At 49.3% G+C, this 7,500-nt stretch overlaps 1 long non-coding RNA gene across 1 annotated transcript in view; it reads left to right on the top strand.

Moving 5' to 3' along the window:
- LOC143694028 (uncharacterized) overlaps positions 1-1,521 on the top strand; it is a 2,196-nt gene extending 675 nt beyond the window's left edge. The window contains exons 2-3 of the long non-coding RNA XR_013182203.1: positions 451-515; positions 1,134-1,521. This is a non-coding gene — a long non-coding RNA (uncharacterized LOC143694028). The remainder of the gene's footprint in view (positions 1-450; positions 516-1,133) is intronic.
- Positions 1,522-7,500: the final 5,979 nt, after the last annotated feature.

Raw genomic sequence — 7,500 nt, 5'->3', positions numbered from 1 at the left:
GGGAAATGCTCTCCAGCCTCGAGCTGCTGAGAGACAAAACGTGTGATTTGACACTAGGGTCCGGAAAAGGTTTCCGTTTTAGATTAGCAAATGCCTCCATTGTTCTCGGTTACATCCTAGGATCGGTTTTAGGCAGTGACTTTCTACCGCTTGTCGGATTTTCTTGTGCAATGGTAAGAAAATAGGCAGGTCTGATACTGGTTTCGCTTTTTTTCTACTTCATGTTCCATGAGCTGCTTTTATCCAAGCAATTGTTTTTAAAGTTCTACTGTAGGCGTTTCTGGTTCACTTTTTTTTTTTTTTTTTTTTTCCTCTAAATCGGCAGTAAATATAGCTGAGTAAAATTACCTTGGTTTTCTTCCTTCTTAAATGTTTTTATTGATAATCCTATTTGAATATGCAGAACACGTGGGTATGTCCTGTAATATATCCTAGCTTTTCTTGTTACAGGGTACTCAGAAAATATTTTTCCCTTCGAGTCCCACTGAAACATTCTCCGTGCAATCTCCGTTAAGGTCTGTGTTTACAAATAAGCCACCATCAGCTGAGATATTTGCCTGTGTACCTTTTCCTGTCATTCAGAGCTTGCGTTCTGTGGTTTTTATGATAAACCTATCAAACTTGCGAAACCGTTTTGCAAGTCTTGACCGTTGAAGGCAGCAAGAAGTGGTTTTAAAGCCTGTTCTTGAGCAGACGAAGGGAAAAAGTGTGAATTTGCTGCTGAACTTGTCCTTTTTCATTTGACTTGCCTTGAATTATTTAGGAAGAGAGAGCACTAGAAAAAAGAGAGAAATAGAATTGGTCTTGAGCCTCCTAAAATGCTCCCTGTGATTCCGTGTGGAGCCAAAGTGAAGGGTGATGGAACAGAGCCCCTGTGCTTTAGAAGGAAATCAATTTCAACCTGATCTCCACCCTGAGTCTCCCTAATTTCTGTTTTTAAAATGCAAACTCAGTTTAGGAAGTGTTGGGAGTTAGTATTTTGGGGGAGAAATGGCAGTTGCACAAACCGTTCCATTTCCCAGAGGCTCTGGGAAGGATTCATTTTGTAAGCGCTGTAACTGCCATCGGTTGGGGGTTCGGGGTTGGAATGTGCACTTGCCCTCCTATAAAGCACTCGTTCATTTGCATTTCAGTGCCAGGAGTCTGGAGAAACTGGAGAAGAGCCCAAGAGACATTTTTCATCCTGAGATACAAAAGGTAGGAAGTGACTTTTTTTGGTTTGGTTCTTTTTCTTTATGATTTCCTGGAAATAGAAGTAATTAAGTATAGATCCTACTGGTTTGTTTCTTCCAGTAGCTAATAAGAATAATAATAATAATCTAATACTACTTAAACTGTCTCTTTATCCATTGAACTGGCCATTTCAAATCCAAACTTCTAAACACCAATAAAAGCATCATCCTTGTAGAATCTTTAATAGGAGGGGGCTAAAGATGCTGTTTTTGTTGACAGGATTTATTGGTTCTTGAAGGGCAAGAGGTGAGTACAAGCCTAACTACTTCTTGCTCACAGACCCGTCCGGTGAATACGGCTTTGTATTTGGATGGGCTTTGATGACTTCTAAATCAATTGCTCGTTACAGTAAAAAGAAGTCATGTTTTTTTGAACCTGACAGCAAAAATAACTTGAAGCACCAATTTAATAATAATTGATCACCCGTCTAAGTTAATGATTTTATGCTATACTATCAAAGTTTAAAGGTAAATTATTGTGTAGTAGGAGATGGTATAAAATGTATGTTCTAACGTGTAGGATGTATGCAAAGATTAGAGGAAACAAATTTTTATGTCTTCTGTTTGACTGTTTACCAAATAATATTTGGTTTTATTTTCCTGGGATCGGTGAATTTTAAATTTGGAGTCCTCTATGCTAAGGATGGTCAGCTTACAGGTGATGAAATGTTCAGTCATGGTGAGGTTTTCACCTTCTCCTTAATTGTTTTGCTCATCTGAAAAGAAAAAAAAAAAAAAAAAAAAAAAAAGTAGGGTATGTTTATTATTTGTTACCCCGTTCTGTCCGTTTCCTCAGTATTTGCTGGAGCTCTGCTTACCCAAGCTTTGGGTAAAACAAGCTTTGGGTTCCTTCTGTCCCACTGGGTGTTGCCCAGTTTGGTTGCATCTGGTGAAATTCAGCCTGAGCCCTTACAGAACCAGCTCAAACCAGGTGAGAGCCATTCGCAGCTCTCTCAGGACACCCGGAGGAGGATGGGTGACGTTTCTGAGCATCTGGCAAGTGCACTTCTATCAAAACTCGGCCTGTGCAATTTCTGGGGAAAACCCTTCTGTATCCTGAAGGGTCCTCAAAGTCTGTTGAGGATCCGGTTAGCAGTTGCTCACCTGGATGGTTCCAGCTCCTCAAGCTAACACTTGTACTCTTGCCTGTAGTTTAGATCTATTGTAGTTTTGTTATTTTGCAAGATTTTACGTCTTTGGACAGTAACGTGCATTTCACTCTTTGGAACCTCTCGGATCGTGCTTTGGTGCAGCACCACCTGATGGGACACTTGGCTGCTGTGCTGAAGGGCTTGGTTACTGGAATTGTAAATCCCGGAGAGTTTGTAAGTCTTCTGTCCCAGGGAGGTGTCACGCTTTGTTCACCGTTGCTCTGTTTGTCGGGTGCTGCTTCTCGTCGGAGGTATTAACTTCAAACTGCCCTGTTCTTTTTTGAACTTTTTTTCCTGGTTCTCTCCGGTAGGGCAGGAAGGACTCTCGTATCCCGGTCGTCAGACTCAGCGCTGCCCGAGAAGATACAGAGACTGTAAAAATCATAAGAAGCAACTAGGACTGCAGAGGAAACAAACTGGAGAGAACAAAAGGTGATATTGTTCTCCTTAGCCTGGATTAGAAACATCCACTGCGCTTTGATGCCGGTGGCTGCCAGGGGCTCGTTAGGTCTCTTGAGGCAGGTGTAGGTGTTCACTTGTAGGTTCTATTTTTTGGCAAAGGACCACGAGAGAAGTTTATTTATAGATCCAAATAAACATTCATCTTATCTGAACATAACCTGTCATCCCCTTTCTGACATTAAGGACTCCTGTATAAATACTTGGGGGGTTTTCTTTGTCGTTTCTGAATGTTCCATTTTGCCGGCTACTTGAACGAGTCTGAGGGGGTTTAATTGCATACTGCTTCCTTGAAATTCTGTTGGTCTCTGCTTGGAACCCTCTTGTACTGCTTAATGAAAGACTTCTGATGTGTTTTCTGCCTGTTTGTGTTTAAGGTCGTGCTCTGATGCATTTACAGAAGCCATGGCAGGAGAGAGTCAGCTGCTGGAGAAGAGGAGACAGTACTATCCCTGTGCAGCACGGAACTGTGCTACTGCTGTGTCATCAGCTGTGTCTGCACTGAAAGTAGCCACCTTCACTTGTAGGTAGCTCCTTGGTGCTTTAGGACACGCTGAGGGATTTATTCCTTTTGGGATCCACGATGAGAATTCCCAAGAGAGGTAGTAGTAATAAGGTCTGAGATTGGAAAAAAGCCTGTGTCCTTGGAATGTTGTTGTTGTCGTCAAAAGTTAATTTTTCCTTCTTTCTTAGCCAGTAGTCAGCTTTTTGCTTTATTTTTTGTGGTATCAGTATTTGATTGTTTAAAAATTGCTTCAAAAGAACTGCAGTGGCTGGCCACCAGGACCTTGTTCCGATTTGCCTATTTGCTTGTAGCTAAAACCTTTCCATATTGTTTATCATTCTATTGAAGAAACTGCTGCCAGTCAACTAAGAACTGAACATCTGTCTGTCTAGGACATGGGGAGAGGATTTAGGTCATGTCTTTGTTTCCAGAAAAAAGTTCCAGTGTAGTTTCTAACTAGAGGAAAAGGGGGGGGGGGGGGGGGGGGGGGGGGGAAGACTCGGGGCTCTGATGCCGTTGGGGGCACCCCGAGGTGCCCAGGAGAGGGAGCCCCACTGCGGTGCAGGAGCAGGTATGTTATCACGTTCTAGAGAGCAAATTAGAAATAGAAATATGAAAATTATAATATAAAAAATATTTTTTAGATCGTTAAAGAAAGCGGTTTTTTTAACTTGTCAATAGGCAGGTTTTGATGATAAAAATGATAAATACAAAGAATATGAAGGTAGAAATCTAAGTCTAGAAAGATATCATAAATACATACAGATAAAGTTTAAACTAGAAGAAAAAATCAGTTGCAGCAGTAGATACGATACATAATATAGATAATACTTTAAATACATGTCTAGAATTTTATAGATATTATAGATAATTATTAATAGATTGCATCAAAAGAAACGATAAATAGAAATGTGAGTATAATTACACAAAGTATAAAAATATTTCGATACCGTTTTAAAAGAAGGTGTTTTCGTGTATTTATTTGGTTAGAGATGGGTGGTTTTTGTTGGATTAATAGACGTATTCTAGAAATATAAATCTAAACTGTAGAGAGATCCAATCGATAGAGGAGGCTATTTCTAAAAACACAACCGAACGCCGCCGCCTTCGGGGGAATCGCACGAGCTCGGCCGAAGCAAGGCGAGAGCGGCCGACCCTGACGGCCTCGAGCGAACCGAGGCGAGGCTTCCGAGGCTGCCTGAAGCGAAGCGAGCCGAGCTCAGGCGAAGCGAGCCTGCTGCTCTCGTGCGCGCTGCTTAGCGCCAGTGCGCTCCCAGCCTAATGAGCTCCTGCCCGAGCCCGCGCTCCCGGTCGTGTCCGCGCCGTGGCCGGGCCACCCGCGGGACGCGGCAGCGGGAGAGCCCCGAGCCGGGCGAGCTGAACGGGAGGCGGCGGCGCTTGCCCCGCCGCCGTCGGGGAGCCGAGGCGAGGCGAGCGGAGCCGGAAGAGGCGAATGCAGGCGCCAAGAGCCGAGTTGAGGCGCCAAGAGCCGACTCGAGCCGAGCGTCTCCGGAGCGAGCCGAGCTCCGCCGAGCGCCGCAGCATCCCGGGTAGGGCGAGGCGCCGGGCCGGGCTCGGGGTGCAGCCGGGGCTCTGGAGGCTTCCCCGCCTGTCCCTCTCTCTAGCCCTCCTTCCTTCTCCCCGTATTCGCCTTCTCTCGCTCCCTTTCCCCCATTCCCTCTCCCCCGCAAAGCCGGCTCCTTCCTGTCCTGTCCTAGCCCGCTACTCCCTTCTGTTCCCCCTGTCTCCTTCCTCTGCCCAGCCTCCGTGTACCCTCGTCCCGGGCTTTCCCTTCCCGTGCCGCTTTCCTGCACAGCCCGAGCTCCCTCGCCGCCCTTTGTCGTGCCCTGCTCTCGCTCCTCTCTTCCCGTGCCCCCTTTCCTTCTTTGCCCCGCAGCCGCGGGGCTCGGGCTGCCGGAGAATAAAGCCCCGAGGGCCGGAGCCCGGCGCCCCTGGGCCCTTGCGGGAGTCCCCGCGCGGGGCCGGAGGCTCTCGGCGGATCCCCCCGTGCCGCTCAAGCAGCGCGGCCGACAGCGCCGGAGCTGCGGCTTTGCGGCATCGCGCTGAGAGCGGCCCCCGCTCCGTGCCGGGCCGTCCCCGCCGTCTGTGCCGCTCCCTCTCTCGCTGCCCCTGGCCCGTGACAGCGAGGCTGGGCAGGAACCTCAAGCCTTCTGGGGGCTGCCCCCCCTTTCTTGTTGCAGCAGAATCCCTTGCTGGGGCCATGCACGTGTGGGAAGGGCTTGGGGGAAGCGCTGCGCTGCTGTCCGGGGCAGTCGGATTCGTTCGGAGCCTTCTTTGGGGGTCAGGGAAAGGCGGGGTGAAGACTCGGGGCTCTGATGCCGTTGGGGCACCCCAAGGTGCCCGGGAGAGGGAGCCCCACGGCGGTGCAGGAGCAGGTGGGGGGCGGGCGAGGGGCGGGGGTCACGCTGGGTGCCGTCCCCCGGAGGGACCCAAAGCTGCCACCAAATGCACAGGGAGGGGTGAGTGGGTGTAGGATGCTAAAACCTGGCAAGGCATTCGGTTTTCTAGGTATTGCTAAAGAATAGGAATTGGTCTCTAAACTCAGCTGGGGGAGAAGCCCTCTCTATGCACTCATTTGTTTACAGGAATGTAGAAGGTTCCGACTGGAGATGCGTAGTAGTTCTGAAGATATTGCCGTGAGGTTTTGATCTAGGAACGGAGCGAGCTGTGCCCTGGAACCCTCAGAACAGCTGCAGGGGCTGAAGGCGATAGAAAGGGCTCTCTGGCACCTTTTGCCTCCGTTCTCTGCCAGCGCCCAAAGCGTGTCGCAGTCCGGAAGAGGCGCTTGTCATCCCGAGAGCCAAAAGGAAGACGTGTAAAATCCCAGCTCTGCCTTGTGTTTCGTGTGGGTTTTTTTACTTCGTATTGATGTCATTCCAGAGAGCAAGGAAAGAAGAAATGGGACCGGCTCCCACTATTACTGTGTGAAGGCTTTCTTGAAAGGCTGCTGTATTTCTATTGTCTTTTTCCACTCCAAGCTTGACTTTTGCCCTCGTTTTTCGAGCTCTGCTGCATTGGGTGTCCCAAGGAGGGCGGGGTTCCTCAGCAGGGCTCTTAGGAGGCGGCGCTGATTCTGCTTTTTCTGAAGGCGTCTCAAAGCGCGCTACCAGAATGACAGTTTTGTGCACTGGAAAGCTTTCCCTCAGTGCCATCAGCGCACGTCCGTGTCTGAATTGTGGAAGCAGACGGACTCAGAAAAGCCAGCACCCGGAGCAGATTTCTGTTGGCTCTGTGTCTGTGAGAAGCGGGCTGTGTGCTGGACGGGGAGAGGCGCTGTTGGAGAGTGGCATCAGCGCCAGGTGTGAGCTGTGAGGATGATGGGGGGCTCGGAGCAGCCCCAGGTGTGAGCTGTGAGGATGATGAGGGGCCGGCTCCTGCCGGGGGGGGGGGGGGGTGCGAGGCTGTTTTAGGGGAGGCTTCGCCTCAGCTCCCTTTTGCATGGAGCTGCTGAGTAGAGGGGTTCACGGGGGGCTCCCGGGCTGTCTCATGGAAGGACTGCGAGAGCTTCTCGCAGCGTCTGGGCGAACACCTGGATACGCGCTTGGATCCGCGGAGCATCGCTTCAAGGAGGTGCCGAGGGACGAATCTTTGCGCCGGGAAGCAGCAGCCGAACGGCTGAGGGCGTGTGGATTTGGAGCGGGGACTTTGGTCCTTTCCCTTTTCAATTGGATCTTGGCAGTCCCCCCTCCCCGCTTCCCCAGGAACAAAAAGGGAGCTTTGTGAAGACAAAAGAAATGAAGGAGAGGCAAGCAGCTACTCTCCTAATATTGTCTGTGTTTGAACTAGGGGGATCCGCTTTCGCTTGCGGTTCCAAGGATGTCGATTGAAGGAAAAGCTGCCTTTTCCCGGCTGTTAGGGGGTATCCCAGGGGTGACAGGGAATCCCTGCGTTCCATTTGAACGGGAATGGGCAAAGTATTGTTGTCATCGGATGGCTTTGATTTGAAGGTAGCCAGCCCATTTTCATCATCCTAAGGTTTAAATGGAGGGGACAGCGCTGGTGTCCCTCCTTAGCAAGGGTTTGAATGGAGGTCAAAATCCCCCCTTGCACATGGCTTGAAGGATTTCATTGGAGGAAAGCCCCTTCTTTTCTGCTCTCCTAGGGATGAACTTGAAGGGGAGAAGCCATTTCA

The sequence above is a fragment of the Agelaius phoeniceus genome, chromosome 5 (genome assembly GCF_051311805.1).
Source record: "Agelaius phoeniceus isolate bAgePho1 chromosome 5, bAgePho1.hap1, whole genome shotgun sequence".
Taxonomy (NCBI): domain Eukaryota; kingdom Metazoa; phylum Chordata; class Aves; order Passeriformes; family Icteridae; genus Agelaius; species Agelaius phoeniceus.
The sequence above is the reverse complement of the archived record's forward strand: the minus strand, read 5'-3'. Positions and strand labels throughout refer to the sequence as shown.